Source organism: Oreochromis niloticus, unplaced genomic scaffold, assembly GCF_001858045.2.
Source record: "Oreochromis niloticus isolate F11D_XX unplaced genomic scaffold, O_niloticus_UMD_NMBU tig00000384_pilon, whole genome shotgun sequence".
NCBI classification, from domain to species: domain Eukaryota; kingdom Metazoa; phylum Chordata; class Actinopteri; order Cichliformes; family Cichlidae; genus Oreochromis; species Oreochromis niloticus.
Window position 1 is genome coordinate 132,835 of NW_020327144.1, and position 20,599 is coordinate 153,433.

At 42.5% G+C, this 20,599-nt stretch overlaps 1 long non-coding RNA gene across 1 annotated transcript; it reads left to right on the forward strand.

Annotated features, from left to right (window-relative positions):
• Positions 1-7,724: 7,724 nt before the first annotated feature.
• LOC112844590 (uncharacterized) lies at positions 7,725-17,179 on the forward strand. Its single transcript, XR_003217323.1, has 3 exons — positions 7,725-7,785; positions 13,795-13,974; positions 16,992-17,179. It is a non-coding gene; the product is annotated as an uncharacterized LOC112844590 (long non-coding RNA).
• The last annotated feature ends 3,420 nt before the right edge of the window (positions 17,180-20,599 follow it).

Sequence of the window (20,599 nt, forward strand, 5' to 3'; positions counted from 1 at the left end):
TCCTTTTCAGTCCGGTTGTGACCATTGCTGCTGCTGCTCATAGTTCAGTCTGTCCTGGTTCTGGCCCCAATTGGGGCAGTCCTTTCTCCAGTGTCCATGCTCACCGCAGGTGAAACCTGCATCTTCTTCTGTGTTTTGTCCATTCTGAGGTGCCTTTTGACCTCAGTTGCTCCTCCTGTCTCTGGCACGCCCTTTCTTCTGCTGCCCGATCATCCGTGTTGGTCCATCACTGTCCTGCACAGTGTTAATGCAGAGTTATCAAGGTCAGCATTCTTTTGCTCGGCCTTACTTTTCATTCGGGCTTAATGGGCGTCTCGTCACAGGTCTGTCAGCTGAAGCTGTCTGGAAATCTCCCCCGTGTAGTGAAACGGGCCTTGGATTTAATGCTCTCCGTCTCTGCTGCATGAGATCGCTTTCCTGTAGCACTGTTGACATTTTTAGATTGTTGTTATGGGTCCAGCTGCTGCAGCATTTGGTCAGGGTCACGTCAAAGATGGTAGAGGGGAGAGCAGGAGTCCAGGTCAGCTTCGGCTTTCAGGACCGGCAAAGCAGCCTGTAATTAAACATAAAGAGAAAAAACAAAAACAAAACAAAAACAGACGAACAGGAAAATGATGTTGTATTGGCTGTGTTATTCAGAGAGGGGAGAAACACCGGGCCAGGCCCTGTGTCAGCCTTCTCTCCCCCTTTTTTTGTTTTTCCTCACAATATAATCAACTCATAACCCACCAAGTTGACAGGACAACACAGGTAGATATTTAAATTCTTAAGAACATCGTCAGTAATCGTCAGTCAATCAGCAGAAAACATCTCACAATTTGTTGTATTACCAACTAAATTTGTCTGATTACTGCTTGGTCATACCAGACTCTCTCTTTTATTTTATTTTATTTCTTTTTCCTTCCTATCTTCACAAATGTTTCACCTATTGTCCTGCAAGCTGGAGAGTTAAATGTCAGCAGTGGATAAATTCAGCATTTGATAACAAAACTATTAAGTTTTCCCTGTTTTAACACTAATGAGGGATATAGGCGCATGTATAGTGTGTGCTATAGTGTAAGCTGTTCCTCATTGCATGTATGTGTGTTAGTACGCTTGCATGCAGGGCCTCTGGGCCTCTCTCACCCAAAAGAGCATTTCTCTAACAGTTGCCTTTCACTCGCGTGTGTTAAGAAAGGCAAATGTGCTTGTAGCAGTTGTGAGATTATATTACATTATACCTGTAATCAAAATGAGTGAATCATGATACTGCTGTAGGCCACATCATACTTCTTGTGTAATCAGTATTTAGTTTCAGTTTGCATCACACCTCCTAATTAAAAGAATGTGAAAATCATTAGATTTATTAGATAGGTTTGTATTATCCTATACTGCTGATTTACTGTGAGTGAGTTACACTGTTTCATGACATTTCATACCGCTGAGTTATGAAAAGAGTATCGTGTTCAGAGAGCAGGGGCCTCCTTTTTTTTTCTTTTTTTTTTCTTTGTGATAGTAAAGAGAACAGAGCACATGCCACGGGAGCGTCATCCCCACCTTTGGTGGAGGCAGAAAAACAGGGAGCCAAGGTCATAACTCAGGCTCACAAAGAGTCAGAAAGAATGTGAATACTTAATTTTTTTGGCTGTGGCGCATTTTGTATAGCTTCTTTTCTTTGTTTAGTAGCTTTCTGCCTTTACCTGAGGGTGTGCCCTAAGCATGTGACTTCAGGTCTCCATAATTGGAGTTTATTTAAAGATAAATAAGATGATTTCATTTATTGCTCGCAGATCATGCACTAGACGGTATGTTGCAGTATTAGCCTGCTTCAACACTTAAACAAAACATCACCCTTTGTTTTATTATTATTATTATTATTATTATTATCCTGTCTCAAAACAGAAAATGAAATTGTAGTTGTTCTTGGCTGAGAAACACAAAACCTCTCCTTTTTTTTTTTTTCAAAACAAGAAACTAAGTTTTAATTTTTCTGCCTTGTCACCTAAAACAAAACAGACAACCCAGCTCTCAGCTGGCTCTGGACTTGTCATCATCAAGGACACATGGTGAGAGCTACTTCAGAAGTTACAGTACTCATCACTCAAGCAACATTTAAAAAAGGAACAAAAAACAAAGCTCAGCACACTACACAGAGAACAACAACAAGACATAACTGAAGATGTTGTTCTTGTTTGTTCTCCTTGAATTTTAGAACAAAGTTATTACATCTGCATTAGTAAATCATATGCCTAATCATTATGTGTCACTGTGATCCACAAGTATGATCACAAATTTATTCATTTTTCAACCCAACAAAACAAACAAACAAAAACAAAAAACAAATTGCCGATGGCATGAAGGCTTTACACACATGAGTCAGGACACAAAAAGGAAAAAAGAAAAAGCTGCTGCCAGAAACAGAGCAGAAGTGTGAGGAAAAAATGAAAACTGAGCTCACAGACAGCTGCATGTGTGAGCTTTTAATATCATGCAGCTCCTGCTCTGAAAAACAAATAAAAGTTAATAAAATATAAAAAAGTGTGTAACTTGCTCATTAGCTTGGTAGTATCCACATATTTAATTCAGCTTCTCAAACCTGTAGCTTTAGCTGTTGTATACAGGGTTTGGCTTATTAGTTGTTAGTATAGGAGTGCTCTAAATCTCAACAAAGTCTCATCTAGGATGACAGGTTTTCAATCAGGTCAAGTGTCTCTATGCACCTGATTAGTGTAGTTATTTCCTTATTTTCTTCATCTCCTATATCATTGTAGTGAGTTTGAGCAAACCTTAAGCTTGAATCAGACTACTTTTAACAATTATCCACCTCACATCATAACTGACTGAGGTGCCTCTTCTTATTAATAGTTTGAATACATAAGCTCTAATTTAATTTAACCCTTTGTTTATTCCACTATGCATTCCTCTTGTATTTATATGTATTCAGTTGGGTCTGTATCCAGCCCTTTTTAAACTTTGATCTCTAATCTTTTACTTGATGAGGGATTATTATATTCTTCCTGATATGGGTGAATGTATAGTGGGACATTTTGTTTTCTTAGGCTTTCTCCATCTACAAGCCCTAATTTGTCCGGCGCCTGGACATTTTTCTCTAGCCACTGCTCGTCAGCAGTGAGTTTTGGTGGGCTGATTACCCAATGTTACAACACAACTGCAGAGCTTTCTCTGGTATGAGACTCAGGAGTGGTTGCTGACACGCCCTTCTACTCAGTTTTACGGGACGGAGCCCAACCTACTTCTCCTTTGTCACCAGTACTTCAGCGTCTTACAGCAAATAAAATAACAATAACAACTGGAAGCAACTCAGCAGCTTATTGTGCTGTAAATTTAGTTTACTTCCAACAGACAGAAAATGACATACACAAAACACAAATATTCACTCTTGTTTCTTTACGCGCGCGGGTCCTTGCGGCGGACCAGGCCAGTTTTAACTTTTTCAAGTTAAGTTTTAGACGTCTTAAATCCTTACAGCGGATTACTCTCTTTGTGCACCCGTACAGTGGGTCAGCCTAATGCGCTATTAATCCTTGCGGCGGATAAGACCTATGCGCTTCTCTTTTGTGCACCCGTGCAGTGGGTCAGCCTAATGCGCTATTAATCCTTGCGGCGGATAAGGATGCACTGAGGGTCTGTGGTTTGGAGTCCCAGCTCAATCAGCTGTTGTTTCCAATCCGGCTCGGAGGACCAAGAAATATGTCAAAGGAAAACCTGGAAGGAGAGCAAGAAACACAAACTCAGTTTATTTCGTGTACACGGGCGAAGCTTACTGCGTGGCAAGACACAAGCAAGTCGCGCAGAGCCTCAGTCCGTTCTTTATTTTATAGCAGAGAATAGATTACACAGCATCTCTAGGTGGAGCATACGTAATGGAAAAACATCTCTAGATATGGTTATCGCATGAGTGGCCGTTATCCATAAGACAAGAGGAACTAGTATCTTTTGTCATATCAGCTTCAGGTTGGAACTGTCTCTGCCTGAGCGTGTGTGACTTTGTATGCTTCTGTTCCTTAATCTGTAGGTTGCAGGCACATCATGTTTTCACAAGAAATTATACTTAAGCAAAATAAAAGTTATCAAAGTAAATACATGTAAAAATCTCTTAACACTTAGAGAGTCAGAAGGAGGATGAGGAGGTGTTGGAGACTGAAGATGAAGACGAGAGGAGGAGCACTAGAGAGGCATTTATGGAGATTTCACTCAATTTCATGAGGAGAATGAAGCAGGAGGAGCTGGCTGACCAACTGCAGAGCAGTAAGAGGATTTCTCTGAAGGTTTAAGCTGCTGGATGACTGGAATATTTACTGAAGTCTTAAAAGATGAACCGACATGTATTCAAATACGTATTGCGTGGGGGGGGGAGGGAATTTGCATGTGTATTTAATAAATAGTTTTTTGACATAATTAATCCATTGTTTCTTTAGGAAATCTCATCAGAGTGTTTCAACTTCATCTCAAGTCTATCTTAAAGAAGAAGTTCCAGTGTGTGTTTGAGGGGATCGCTAAAGCAGGAAACCCAACCCTTCTGAATCAGATCTACACAGAGCTCTACATCACAGAGGGAGGCACTGCAGAGGTCAATGATGAACATGAGGTCAGACAGATTGAAACAGCATCCAGGAAACCAGACAGACCAGAAACAACAATCAGACAAGAAGACATCTTTAAAGCCTCACCTGGAAGAGATGAACCAATCAGAACAGTGCTGACAAAGGGAGTGGCTGGCATTGGGAAAACAGTCTTAACACAGAAATACACCCTGGACTGGGCTGAAGACAAAGCCAACCAGGACATCCAGTTCATATTTCCATTCACTTTCAGAGAGCTGAATGTGCTGAAAGAGGAAAAGTTCAGCTTGGTGGGACTTGTTCATCACTTCTTTACTGAAACCAAAGAAGCAGGAATCTGCAGCTTTGAAGACTTCCAGGTTGTGTTCATCTTTGATGGTCTGGATGAGTGTCGACTTCCTCTGGACTTCCACAAAACTACAATCCTAACTGACCCTAGAAAGTCCACCTCAGTGGATGTGCTGCTGATAAACCTCATCAGGGGGAAACTGCTTCCCTCTGCTCGCCTCTGGATAACCACACGACCTGCAGCAGCTAATCAGATCCCTCCTGACTGTGTCGACATGGTGACAGAGGTCAGAGGGTTCACTGACCCACAGAAGGAGGAGTACTTCATGAAGAGATTCAGAGATGAGGAGCAGGCCAGCAGGATCATCTCCCACATCAAGACATCACGAAGCCTCCACATCATGTGCCACATCCCAGTCTTCTGCTGGATCACTGCGACAGTTCTGGAGGATGTGCTGGAAACCAGAGAGGGAGGACAGCTGCCCAAGACCCTGACTGAGATCTACATCCACTTCCTGGTGGTTCAGGCCAAAGTGAAGAAGGTCAAGTATGATGGAGGAGCTGAGACAGATCCACACTGGAGTCCAGAGAGCAGGAAGATGATGGAGTCTCTGGGAAAACTGGCTTTTGATCAGCTGCAGAAAGGAAACCTGATCTTCTATGAATCAGACCTGACAGAGTGTGGCATCTATATCAGGAGCAGCCTCAGTGTACTCAGGAGTGTTCACACAGATCTTTAAAGAGGAGAGAGGACTGTACCAGGACAAGGTGTTCTGCTTCATCCATCTGAGTGTTCAGGAGTTTCTGGCTGCTCTTCATGTCCATCTGACCTTCATCAATTCTGGACTCAATCTGCTGGAAGAACAACAGAGAATCTTAATTAGCAAACCAAACCTACAATCTCTCCACAAGAGTGCTGTGAACAAGGCCTTGCAGAGTCCAAATGGACACCTGGACTTGTTCCTCCGCTTCCTCCTGGGTCTTTCACTGCAGACCAGTCAGACTCTCCTACGAGGTCTGCTGACACAGACAGGAAGTAGCTCACAGACCAATAAGAAAACAGTCCAGTACATCAAGAAGAAGCTCAGTGTGAATCTGTCTGCAGAGAAAAGCATCAATCTGTTCCACTGCCTGAATGAACTGAATGATCGTTCTCTAATGGAGGAGATCCAACAGTCCCTGAGATCAGGAGGTCTCTCCACAGATAAACTGTCTCCTGCTCAGTGGTCAGCTCTGGTCTTCATCTTACTGTCATCAGAAAAAGATCTGGATGTGTTTGACCTGAAGAAATACTCTGCTTCAGAGGAGGCTCTGCTGAGGCTGCTGCCAGTGGTCAAAGCCTCCAACAAAGCTCTGTGAGTACATTTGTACTCATGTCTTTACTTTAACATCCAACTGTGTCAGTAATTTATTTCACCAGGCTTTCTGTCTTTGTATGAATTTGTATCCTAAAGTTTTGAAACTGTAACCTCTTTGATGGCTCCAGAACTCGGTGTACTCGAGACGCTGAATCCACCATAAACTATCATCATCACTCCTGCTGTTGTGTTATCAGTCTGTGTTTAAAATCTGGGGGATGCATGTGCCTAATGTTGTGATACTTTATATTCACATGCATGCTCCTAGATACATTTCTACTGCAGGTCTATTTTTAATCACAAATATTGGTGAAACACTTGCTTTTACATGCATGGTGGGTCCTGCATTAAAGAAAGCATTTGAATTACTCAGTGAATCATGGCAGCCAGAGAAACATGAAGGCAGCGGGACGGCTGCGGGACCTGACGGCGATGATGCTGCGTAACCTGACGCTGCAGGCGATGATGATGCTGCAGGCGATGATGATGCTGCAGGCGGAGATGATGCTGCAGGCGGAGATGATGATGATGCTGCAGGCGGCGATGATGATGATGATGCTGCGGCAGGCGGCGATAATGATGATGCTGCAGGCGGCGATGATGATGCTGCAGGCGGCGATGATGATGCTGGCGATTATGTAGAAGTTGCGGGGGATGATTCAGCAGGTGACGGCTGAACAGACTTCCCCGGACCGCCAGCAGATGTGAGGATGTGCTGGCTGGGTTCTCCCGAACCCCAGCTGATGACACTTGAGGCTGGCTGGGTTCACCTGAACCCCCAGCTAACGAAACTTCAGGCTGGACGGGCTCCTCGGGCCCTCCAGCTGACGACACTTGAGGCTGGCTGGGTTCTCCCGAACCCCAGCTGACGACACTTGAGGCTGGCTGGGTTCACCTGAACCCCCAGCTAACAAAATTTCAGGTCTGAGAACTCATGACCGCCATGAACTTCTTCAAGATCTTATCCGTGCTGCGTTCAATGAACCCATTTTGAGAAGTCACGACCCGTCCCATTGTTTCAGTCACAGCGGGCAGCCTTGTGGGGTTTTGAACAGCTGATTCCGCTTTCTTTAATCTTCAATAAGCCAGGGCCAAGCCAGCTCCGATCAGCAAGAACCCTTTGCTGCTGGGAATGTCTGTGCTGCTATATTTCAGTATCAGGCTCTAAGTGTACAAATGGATCTGAGAAGATTTCCAATCATGTTTCTACTAGATTTACAGTTTGTTTTCATGTCTTCTGACTCAGAAGGTGGAGCAGGTGGAGCTTACAAGGAGTAAGTGCTGATATAGAAGAAGAGTTGTGTTTTAATGAAGCTATTTAGTTAACCAATAATTATATGCTGGCATTAAAAAATGTTTCATTAGACTGATTTAATTAATTTGTTTGTTTTTTTTTCTTCCAGACTGAGTGGCTGTAACCTCTCAGAGAGAAGCTGTGATGCTCTGTCCTCAGTTCTCAACTCCCAGTCCTCTAGTCTGAAAGAGCTGGACCTGAGTAACAATGACCTGCGGGATTCAGGAGTGAAGCTTCTGTCTGCTGCACTGCAGAGTCCACATTGTACACTGGAAACTCTCAGGTCAGGATCCAAACATCCCCACTGCTGATCATTAAATGATATTATTATATAAACAACCAAGCTTTATAGAATTGGCAGGTGACCTCTTCTTTATCTTTGGATTGCTTAGGAGTTTCTTAATTACTGTCTGAAGATTTTTTACAGTCACATATTTTGTTTTAATGGTAAAACAGAATTATTGTTCAGTTCAATGAGCAGGTAGCTATGAGATTCATAATAATGAGGTATATTTGTATTAAAGATGACTAAACTTGAACAGTAGCTGTGTGAGTTACTTTGTTTACTAGTGTGTGCTGATGTTGTGAGTAATTTAATGCTGAAGTAAACTTGTAATGAGTTTAATAGACTTTCTGAAGTAAGTGTACTTGGAGATATTGATGTGTTTACTAAAGTCCAGGAGCAGGAGGCTGTGTGTAGCATAGAGGAACCCAGACCTCAGCTTTGTCTCCTGGTTTCTGTTGCTGCAGTTTCCCCTCATCGTTCCCTTCAACAGTCTCCTCACTGTAACAAATCAAAGTGTTACTGTATAGATTCACGTCTGAATGTTGCCATGTGCTATTAAAACTAAAAGTGATGTTTCATACACCCACGTGGTTCAGTCACACAGTAACTGATTGTGACCCGTGGCAGGTACCTATTTAAAATAGGACAGAGCCGTAGGCGCACAGTCAGTTAAAAAGAATTTAATTTTTAATACAAAATAAAAGTAACAACGTAACAACGGCACTTAAAACCAATTAAAAACTTTACCTTATTTAAAAGCGATAAAACTGTATGATTGCCCGGGAGACAGGACAAGCGCTGCGGGGAACCATTAAGAACAAATCAACATAACAGATTAAAAAGGGACGGCAACTGACACACGACCCCAGATGGGCAAAAAAACTAGAAAAAAAACAAAAGCTTCAGTGCCGTCTTCACTCAGGCCCACCGCTGTGCATGCAGAAGCGGTGAGGAAAAAAAATGATTTGTTTTCCCTGCAGCGCCTTCACCGTTCGCGACAATATATATATATATATTTTTTAAAAAGGGTTAAAATACTAAAAGAATCAACATTTGTGGTGCCTACTGATACAGAAAAAATAAAACAAAAAAAACAAAACAATCGACAGCCGCAGCAGTCGGGCCGTCGACTTACACCAGTTTAAAACAAATTAAAACACACTGATGTGTCGGGTCCTTTGCCCGCAACCAGAAATCCACCTGGCAAAGCAGCAGCTCGGTACTCTGTGAATAAAAGGCAGGAGATCACTTATGCTGGACAATAAAACACAGGAATATTCCTCAACTTAATTGTTTTGTTACCTGTCCACAAGTTCGTGTCACACCCTAATAACTGTGGGTCAGTGGCGATGAAGTCCACTATACCGTTCTCACGGGAGCAATGTTTCCCACCATTCTAATAGAAGTTTAGGAGAGAACCCATATCAGACTTCCATAGAAAGAAGTTACAAACACCAACTTGCCCAACTTGGACTGAGCACTTACAGCTTCAGGTTTGCAGAGAAAATGCCCAATTGCCCACACCTGCGCTTATCAAAGGAGCAAAGACCAGCTCCGCCCACCAGGGGCGGTTCCCAGACTCAGGTCTCACCTGTCACATGATGGTAAATAATGTTGGTGTTGAGCACATCGTACAGGTCAGCTGCTCCACACAGATCTCAGGTTTACATGCTGGAACAGTTTGTGATCATGAAGGATAAACTTCCTCTTTGTTTCATACAGATGTGACATGAACAATAACACATTCATGAAATCCTTTTAGGAACACAAACACTATTGTAGCTGTAGAATATATTTGAATGTAGGATAATGTAGGGGATCATAAACAACCGTAATAACTAATCACCACCTCACCATTTGGGTTGGTAGCTGCATGTTGATTGATGAAGTCATTTTCTTCTTCCTCCATTTCTACCTTATTAACATCATATTAAAAGCTGCACAGAGACAGGCACTGGACATGTTTAGCCTAGCTTAGTACAAGGACTGGAACTGGGGGGGAAACAGCTCCCATTGCTGGATCAAAACATGAAAACAAATCTGAAGTAAAGTTTTGTTGAAGTGAACTGTGGTGGTGCCCAATGTTCCCTCTAAGCTGCGCACGTGCGCAATTGCGCACTGCTGCCACGGTCTCTGCGCACAGAAAATCTGCGTTGCACACAAAAAAAAAAAAATCAAATCTCAATTGAAATTAAAATGAATACTTTTACAATTCTGTTTTGCAGTGTTAGTCAGTAAGTGACTGGCTGCTCCTGTATGGGATTAGAACGATGCCACCTTATCCCATAGTCCAGCCAATAATGCGATTCACATTCATATATACGCAGCTAATCAACGTGGTTGACAGGCTACGACAGCGTCCTTATGTGCCGATACCGGTGTTTTAGCTAGCAAAGCGGCGTGGCTGATGTGGAGTGAAGCCACGTTAATGACAACGTGTACAACCATTGGAGATGTGAGCAGGACAGACGGAACAATTGACGGGAAAAGTGTGGACTTTATACCAGTTTCTAAATTGTGTTGATAGGCCACGTAAAACCAGAGTTATGATAAAAATATCTGCAATGTTTGGTAGGGCTGCCACGATTAGTCGACTAGTCATGATTACGTCGACGACAGATTTAATAGTCGACGCATCGTTGAAGCTTTGTAAGATCACAAAAGACGCAGGAATAAGTAGTAGGATTTAAGAGTGTAATAACGGACTGAAACAGAAAATGGCAGCACTGCATGTACAAGGATGCCAGCTCCCGTTAAACCCCGAAGAAGAAGAAGTAGCTCTGTCCCAGAATTCATAGCGCAGCCCAGCTCAGTTTCCAACAATGGCGGCAGCTAGTTAGTTTTAATATTACTCTTATTATTCTTTCTGGGTCACAAAATAAACGTTTAACATATTTTCAGGCGAGAATGTAGCTGTGTAAACCTCAAATATCTGCTCAGTTTATCAAGACACCACATATTTTCAAAAGCGCTCTGACGTTTTCGGCGACGTCTCTTACCCACTAGCTCGATAGCTAGCCGGGGGCAAGGCTCACTAGAGCCCGTGAGAACACCGGACTCCCAGCAAATCTTTTTCAAACCCACCGCCGTCTTTCGCTACTCAGGATAAACATATATAAGTCACGTAGATAACTTAAAAATGTTATTGTTTGGCTTTTTTTTAGTATTTTATTTGTTCCTGAGTAAATCGGTTTGGCTGAGATTAAAGTTATAGTTTTTACACAGCTTAATAAACGTCAAGCAGACAACTGATTATCAGAAGTGTGAGATGCTCGAGAATATACTCCGGTGTCCTGTTATATTTTAGATAGCAAGGAGCAGACGGCTGAGTTTATTAAACTCCACCGAAACAATCTGCAAATTTCATTTAAATTTAATCAACTATCATCTTGTCTTTATTTTTAGTTAGCACATACCTTAAACACTTAAAGCTGTAAGCTAATGATAGTTATATAAGAGCAGATGCATGTTGGTGCAATAAGCTGGACATTTTACGTCCAATGGATGCATGTCGACAAATCGCAAAAATAATCGGTGACTAGTCGACTATCCAAATAATCGTTTGCGGCAGAACTAATGTTTGGTTTTCTTCCTGAATACTATCGTTGTTTATATTTACTGCAAGAAACGCAGAAACGGTAAAAACGGTGTTTTATAAAGAAAACGCTCGAAAGCCTGTGAGCAAAGATGAAACCAAAAACCCCCACCTTTTCCTATTGGTGGAAAAATGTACCATATCGACCAATCAAAAAAAAATATGGCAACATGGCATTTAGTTGTTTAGGGAGGGGGAAGTTTTAGGAGCGACGGCGTGTTTTGAGATGTGAGAGATTTGCGACGTTTAGCGCAAATCTTGTGTAGTTAGTGTGTAGTGTAGTCAATAGTTTTGTTGTGTGTGTCAGAACAATGAGGCGACTGCTGAGTGTTACAGGTGTTACAGGAGTGATACATCTCCTGCTCTCAGGCCTGCAAGTATCAGGCTGTTGTTCTCCTTTATCTCATAGTGGACAGAAATGATTTTTGGAGCGGCACAAATAATTTGTGTGGCATCAGATTTGATGCAGAACAGCTCCCAACATTGGTCATTATTTACTGTATTTTGCAGACAGAGAGTTACAGGAATCTCTCCCAGACCACAGACTCATAATACAAGTCAGAGTTTATTTTAAAAAAAAAAAAAAAAGAAAGAAAGTTGTGTTTTCAAAATTGGAGTTCAAGTTATTTTTACTTCCAATAGTGTTAACATACTACACAGGTCATGAACAAGATTGTTTTTAATTTTCATTGTAAGTGGGCTAAAGCAGTTAATTAAAAGTAGTCTAACATAAATGTAAATGCTGTAATTTGATTATTTTAATAAACCATGTAACTTGGATGGATTAGATGCTGCGTGACCACAGTGCACACGTCTGCTGTTGCTCACAGTGGTCCAAGGGATCGCTCAGGGAGTTTGTGTGTTCGCTCAGACACATGAAAAATTAGAGGGAACATTGGCGGTGACTGACAGGGAAAAGGGGAATGATAAGACTTACTGTAAATATAATTATGTATGTATTGAAAAAGGAACAACTAAAATGTTCCAGCTGAAAAACTGAAATCAGTTTCAGCTTATGAGCTCTGTTTGTTTTCTTTACAGTTCCAACCTTTTATAGTGAAATGATCTGCTCATTCCTGTTTAGATGACCTGCATAAAACAATACAGAGCACATTGGGCTGAATATGGAAAGGAAGCATCACAGTACACTGCAGGGGTGTCAAACTCCAGGCCTCGAGGGCCGGTGTCCTGCAGGTTTTAGATATCACCCTGGGTCAACACACCTGAATCAAATGATTAGTTCATTACCAGGCTTCTGGATAACTGCAAGACATGTTGAGGAGGCCATTTAGCCATTTAAATCAGCTGTGCTGGATCAAGGAAACATCTAAAACCTGCAGGACACCGGCCCTCGAGGCCTGGAGTTCGACACCTGTGCAGTACAGCTTCACTGAAGCCTTAAAGTCTCTGATATGAAATGAGAAATGAAGCAGCCAGATCTTTTTCATGAGTGGAAATCCACTGTAACTGTGGGCTGCTGCTACAGCCTCCAGATTAGCCAGCAGCTCATCCTGCTCAACATTTTCTCACCAACTTTAATGAAAGTGTGATGTTTTCAGCTGGAGTGATGGTCAGGGTGGCCTCCCTCTCCTCTTCTCCTGTTCCTCTTTCATTTGTAAAGTCAGTTCTGCTGCTTTAATTCATGTGGAAGTCCTGTAGCTGAGTTTGGGAGAGACTATGAGCCTCGGCAGCAGAGGGGAGAAAGGCCGGCTGTAACACCACCACGTTATTCTTTTCTAACTGTCACATCATTTTATCAGAAAACATATGTATACTCATGTTTTTAGTATGTTTGGCTTGAAAAGCTAAAATATAAGAAGATCAAATGGTGCTCTTTATTATTGTGTTGGTTTAGTTTCCCGTGTCTTGGATGGAGCCCAGCTGTATGTGGCCCCTGGGCCTGTGGTCAGAGTGTGTGTTGGATAATCCGGCCCAGGATGAGGCCAAACTGACATGGGATTAAATGTCTGTCACATATTTGAGCCTAATTTAGAACATCATCCATAAATATTGAATAATAACAATAATAATAAAGGGTCAGAAGATGACTTGTTGGAATGAAAATGAGCTTGTAGTTTGTCTGCTTTAATAATGTGACTGGAAAAAGGTGAACTTCAAATATGTCCATTTCTTTCATTTCACCTTTAAAAGTGAAGCCATGTTGTTCCTTGAAGGAAAAACACGACTTTTTCATGTTTTTATGATAAATGTACAACTTTAATGTGAAACATTCAGAGTTTTTTCTCTTGTTTGTTTGAAGCTGCTTCCTGTTGGCTTCAGCTGTTTGGAGTTTCCATTTTCTAAACTTCTACATTCTGAACCTTCTTCAGCTCTGAACAGATGATGAAACACTGAATGATTTCAAGCTCACACTTTGTCTAATAAACTTACATCTTTCATTCTTTATACAGATTGAAGGGCTGTGGTTTGTCAGAGATCAGCTGTGATTATCTGGCAGCAGCTCTGAAGTCCAACCCCTCGTATCCCAGAGTGCTGGACCTGAGTGTAGACTACAACAACCTGCAGGATTCAGGAGTGAAGCAGCTGTGTGTTCTTCTGGAGAATTCACGATGTCGATTTGAAATTCTGAGGTCAGTCACATGTTTTAGTTGTGCTGAGATGAATATGACGTGAAAGTTGTGCTGACACTATGGATCAGTAGGCCCACACACCTCTATACAGGAAGTCCTGTTAGGCTTTTTGTAGAACTTCTGATCCCTGATCCTCTGAGTCTGTCTCAGTAGATAATGCAGAGTTCTGAGCTGATGTGGGTGAGCGGACTCAGGCAGCCTGACAGAGTTGATGTCTTCCCTGCTTGTCCTGATACACATAAACATGAGTATCTTGTCAGTGGTTGTTGATCAATGGTCATGAGAATTTGCATAATTATGATTAAGGAACTGACCTCCCAGCCCATTGTTCCTTCAGTGGGCTGGTTTCAGTCATTATGCAAATGTACTGTTTATAAGATTGGGGAAACCTGCAGTCAGCTGAGACTGAAGAAGTCACCTGGATGATGACGAAACATTTCTCCCACAAAACGCTACGTCCAGATGAACAGAATCAACTTTTGGAGTCACACCTGTTAGTGCAGCTCTCCTCTAGATTTTAGTGCTTGTTAAACTATTGATTAACCAATAATTGTGATTTTAGAAGCCTGGACTGCAGATCCAAGGTAAGATATTACTTGGAAAGGCCAAAGCAACCTATTAGAGGTATTTGCACTAACATAGAATAATACTCAGATTTACATCTTTATTGTCTCACAAAGGGTTAAAAAGTGAATGTACACAGAGAGGTTGGTGGTGAGATGGGCACTTCCAGCACTGTAGATGTGTTCCAGCTCAGTGTTCATGGAAATAATCCGGAGAGCAGGATTCCTTGATGAATGTCACATCTTCTTAAAGTTATAATCCACAAGGAAAACTGTGAAACTGTCCATCTGATATCTACTCATCCAATCAGGTGTTTGATCTCCAGCCCCACCTTATTATCACTTTCTCTCTCTTTCACATCTGAATAATCTTCACTTCACATTTCAGTCAGTTCAGATTTCATTAGCACATTAACTTTAGCATAATCCATTTTAATCCAAACACCTTTCTCTTTAAACTTTGTTTGTCAGTAACAGTATATCCAGTACAATCCTCTTTTTCACTGAGTCACACACATTCTGAGATCAGAGTGTCCTGTGTGTGCTCTCATTCACTCACACTCACTCTCATATGGCTGAAGTCTGTTTGTACACAGGCTGTCAGCTGGCCTGAGTTAGGCCTGTTTCTAAAATCATTATTTTATTACTTTTATTCTGATTCATCAAAGCCAAACTCAAACATCTTTATATTTACTGATTATCTCATCAATAATTAACAGTCAGTACATTCAGATATGAATCATAATTCAGTGTTTAACATATTATCACAGATGGACTCCACAGGAGATCTGCTTTATGAAGAAACTGTGAAAGTTTGTCCAACAGTGGGAAACATTTCAGAGAACATCTCAGAGAATATCTGTGAAGCAGAAACTAAACATAATAATAGAAGAAAAGCCAAATAATGATCCAAATCCTGCTCTGAGACTATCAGACAGTAAAGGCTTCCAAAGACTGCTCAGCTCTCAGACTTACTTAAAGATGCTGGTGCTGTCCACAGATCAGCTGACCTGCTGGGTCTCCATGATCAGCTTTGTTTCTTGGAGATAAAGGCTGAGCCCTTTAGAGCTTCAGTTCTCCAGAGCAGCAGGATGTCTGAGGTCTGCAGAAACACAAAACACAGCAGCTAAAATAGTTGTTCAAAGAAAACGAGGTGGGAGCTGCTGATTCCTGAGCTTTGATACTGGATTAGCTTCAGTAGTTATTCCCATCACTGCTGTAGGAGCTGCATTTAGTCACAGCTGATTGTCTTCTTTGAACAATCACAATGACTACTGTTCTAAAAAACAAGCACACAAAGAACCAATGAGAGTGAAGAACAGGATAAAGAGCTCCTGTGATGGTGGCAAAGAAATGAGCAGCAGACGGTCGTCTACATGTTGTAGCAGTTTAAAGTCACCAGGGGCGCTGTCACGGCCACGCAGTCAGTGGGCTGCTCTGCTTATGCTATTGTTGGTGAAGCTGAAGTGAAAGCGAGTGTTAAAACAATGAAAAGTGTCCACTGCAGCCTCCATCTGAGCTTCTCATGTTCTTCGTCTTTGATCCTCCATGTTTGGGCTAAATGCTGCTGTTGCTCTCTTCCTGTTCCCGCCCACTTTATAACCAATCAGCATTGGAGCGTGCACAGTGTCGTCCACACTGAGCTTTGTTGTGAGCGCGTGGACTTGTCTGCAGAACATTTCCAGTACAATAACCAGCTGTGCATGTGCCCCAAGCAGCAGCTTCAAGCTCACCTCAAAGAAGTTTAACAGGAAGGACGACTCGTCCATCACGCGTCCAGCTGTGACCGTGTCCTCAGCAGAGTGTGACCGAGGCTTCATGCTAACACGCACACATGAAGCTAATACCACCACGAGCAGCTGCTCAGTGGATTTGGAGGAGAAATGTCTCCAGCTTCTCACAGGCAGTATGCAGAATGTGGACCTCCACAAAGACTGTGGAGAGCTCGTCCCAGACTCTAAATCCACACTTGTCTGCACAAAACTTCTCACACGTTCCCGTCACAAGTGTCTTCTAAGTGAAGCTACCAGGTTCACGTCCAGCTCTGTTATCTGGGGCTGCAGTAGATGATCCATCCTCACAAAGCAACACAGACACCAGATATGCAAACACAGCATCATACAACACAACCAGGAGATCCAAATAATTTTCTCTGCATTTCTGTGGCTGCTGGAACGAAGCTGTTTAAAACCTTGTTGTTCTGCACTTTGGAACCTGAAGAGGAAACTGAACCTCTGTACAGAGGGTTCAACTCTGAGGATTCCTGTTCAGTTTTTTTTATTTCACACGGCAAAACTTGACAACTTTATGATAAATGTACAGCTTCAATGTGAAAAATTCATTTTTTTTCTCTTGTTTGTTTTTGTTTGAAGCTGCTTCCTGTTGGCTTCAGCTGTTTGGAGTTTCCATTTTCTAAAATTCTACATTCTGAACCTTCTTTCATTTTTTATTCAGATTGAAGGGCTGTGATTTGTCAGAGATCAGCTGTGATTATCTGGCAGCAGCGCTGAAGTCCAACCCCTCGTATCCCAGAGTGCTGGACCTGAGTGGAACCTACAACAACCTGCAGGATTCAGGAGTGAAGCAGCTGTGTGTTCTTCTGGAGAATCCACAATGTCGATTTGAAACTCTGAGGTCAGTCACCATGTTTTAGTTGTGTTGAGATGAATATGACGTGAAAGTTGTGCTGACACTATGGATCAGTAGGCCCGCAGACCTCTATACAGGAAGTCTGGTTCTGCTTTTTGTAGAACTTCTGATCCCTAAACCTCTGAGTCTTTCTCAGTAGATAATGCAGAGTTCTGAACTGATATGGATGAGCGGACTCAGGCAGCCTGACAGATTTGATGTCCATGTCTTCCCTGCTTGTCCTGATACACATAAACCTGAGTATCCTTGCAGGTCAGATCTTATCAGTCACACCTGTTAGTGCAGCTCTCCTCTAGACTGTAGTCCTTGTTAAACTAGGATGATTAAGAAGCCTGGACCGCAGATCCAAGGTAAGATATTACTTGGAAAGGCTAAAGCAACCTATTAGAGGTATTTGCACTAACATAGAATAATACTCAGATTTACATCTTTATTGTTTCACAAAGGGTTAAAAAGTGAATGTGCACAGAGAGGTTGGTGGTGAGATGGGCACTTCCAGCACTGTAGATGTGTTCCAGATCAGTGTTCATGGAAATAATCCGGAGAGCAGGATTCCTTGATGAATGTCACATCTTCTTAAAGTTATAATCCACAAGGAAAACTGTGAAACTGTCGATCTGATATCTACTCAGCCAATCAGGTATTTACATGCCCTTTACTGATCTTCAGCCCCATCTTATTATCACCCCCTCTCTGTTTTACATCTGAATTATCTTCACTCCACATTTCAGTCAGTTCAGATTCATTAGCACGTTCACTTTAGCATAATCCATTTTAATCCAAACACCTTACTCTTTAAACTTGTTTGTCAGTCACAGTATATCCAGTACAATCTCTTTTCACTGAGTCACACACATTCAGAGATCAGAGTCTCCTGTGTGTGCTCTCATTCACTCACACTCACTCTCATATGGCTGAAGTCTGTTTGTACAGAGGCTAACCTCAAGAAATCACATGATAGGGTGGGGCTAGGTTTCACAATGGGCTCTCCGCAACCTTGGCTGATTGTGACCTACACCCATTTTCACACCTTGGCTCGTGTGATTAGGTAGAGGATCAACAAGGGGGTTCGTGACCCCTTGGCTGACTCCCACAGGGCTTAAATCTGGGACTCTCCACCATTTGACCCTAGAATAAAGAAGCTTCTTGGATGAGAGGTGAAACGTCTTCAAGAAATTTAAAGAAGTCCAGATGCCTTTTTTCTAAGCTCTTTAGATGACTGTGAACCTTCACAGACACCTTATCAGTGTCACTCTCAGAGCTACCAGCCCTTTCCTAAATCACAAAGCCTTCATTGAAATCAATGATATCAAAGCTGGAATTAAATTAGTCCAACTCTTCTGCTGATTCAGCATCACATTCATCTTTTGTCCTTGCTCTGCATCCCACCATGGACTTCATTCCTTTCCAAGCCAGCCTTGAGTGTCCTTTATTCAACTTATGCTCGGGTCACTTGGTGTTCGCTCGCTCTGTGGTAGAGTATCACTTCCTGTTCCTGCTCAAACACAGTGGTGTTTCTGAGTAGCTTATCTGCTTAGCAATTTAATTAAAACTTTTAGATACATTCCATTTCATAGTATAATCTTAACGTGCTTCATCTGAAGCACCCTTTCTGTGTACTCACTACCTAATTTATAGCCAAAGTATTCACTCACTGTCTCTGTACTGTTCGCTAGCTTAGCTCGTAGCCGACTCGTTAGCACCATGGCTACTTCACCTGTCCTCCTGCACTTTCTTGCTCATTGTGTCAGATGTTTAGCTACTCCTCGGCCTCCTTTAGCAGTAATGATACCTGTAACAATGTAGCATATTTGCAGCTCTGGAGGCCAGGATTACTGAATTGGAGACTCGGCTTCGCACCCTTCATTCACCCGTAGCTAGCCAGGCCCTGTAGCTGGTGCAGCCGAAGATAGCGTAGGCCCCGCTAGCTGTTCCCCGGCAGACCCCAAGCAGCTGGGGAAAGAGGGCGGCTGGGTGACGGTGAGGAGGAAGCATAGTCTTAAACAGAAGCCCAGGTACACCACCAACCTGTTCATGTGTCTAACCGTTTTTCCCCACTCGGCGAAACACCCGCCGGGGTCAAACTCTGGTAATTGGTGATTCTGTTCTCAGACATGTGAAGCTAGAGACACCGGCAACCATAGTCAATTGTCTTCCAGGGGCCAGAGCAGGCGACATTGAAGGAAATTTAAAACTGCTGGCTAAGGGTAAACGTAAATACAGTAAGATCATAATTCACGTCGGCAGTAATGACACCCGGTTACGCCAATCGGAGGTCACTAAAATCAATATTGAATCGGTGTGTAACTTTGCCAAAACAATGTCGGACTCTGTAGTTTTCTCTGGTCCCCTCCCCAATCAGACCAGGAGTGACATGTTTAGCCGCATGTTCTCCTTAAATTGCTGGCTGTCTGAGTGGTGTCCCAGAAACGATGTGGGCTTCATAGATAATTGGCAAACCTTCTGGAGGAAACCTGGTCTTGTTAGGAGAGACGGCATCCATCCCACTTTGGATGGAGCAGCTCTCATTTCTAGAAATATGGACCAATTTATTAAATCCCCCAAATATGACTATCCAGAGTTGGGACCAGGAAGCAGAGTTGCAGTCTTACACGCCTCTCTGCAGCTTCTCTCCTCCTGCTACCCCCAAAAACCCATCTCCATAGAGACTGTGTCAGCTCCCAAACAGACAAAAAACAAACTAAAACCTGCAACAAACACTTAAACATAAAAAATCACAAGAAAGAACAATACAGTATCACATCTGAACCAAAGAGTAAAACAGTGAAATGTGGATATTAAATATTAGGTCTCTCTCCTCCAGTCTCTGTTAGTACATGACTTAATAATTGATCAACAATCGATTTACTCTGCCTTACAGAAACCTGGTTGCAGCAGGATGATTATGTTAGTTTAAATGAATCAACACCCCCGAGTCATTCTAACTACCAGAAACCTCGAAGCACAGGCCGAGGGGCGGTGTGGCAGCAACTTTCACACCAGCCTATTAATTAACGAAGACCAAGAAGACTTGTAATTCATTGAAAGCCTGATGCTTAGCCTCGTCCACCCCAGCTGTAAACTCAGAAACCAGTCTTACTTGTTATCATCTATCGTCCACCTGGCCCATACATTGGAGCACAAATTGTCCACATTCTGAATATTTCTGGGTGTAACTGTTACCAAAGTGCAATTTAGACCTGGTCTGTGGTTGTTATCTAAGTGATGTCAAGGTTCAGAATATTGAGGGGAAATCCAAAAATAACCACAGATCCAGCCGGGTGCAAATTAGACGGCATTTTAATGATACACATGTGTGAGTCCGACCGCTGTGCAGATTTCAGCGTCGAACTAACTACTTTAGTCAGAACAAAGACTTATAGGTTGGCAGTCTTCCTGTTACCAGGCAGACT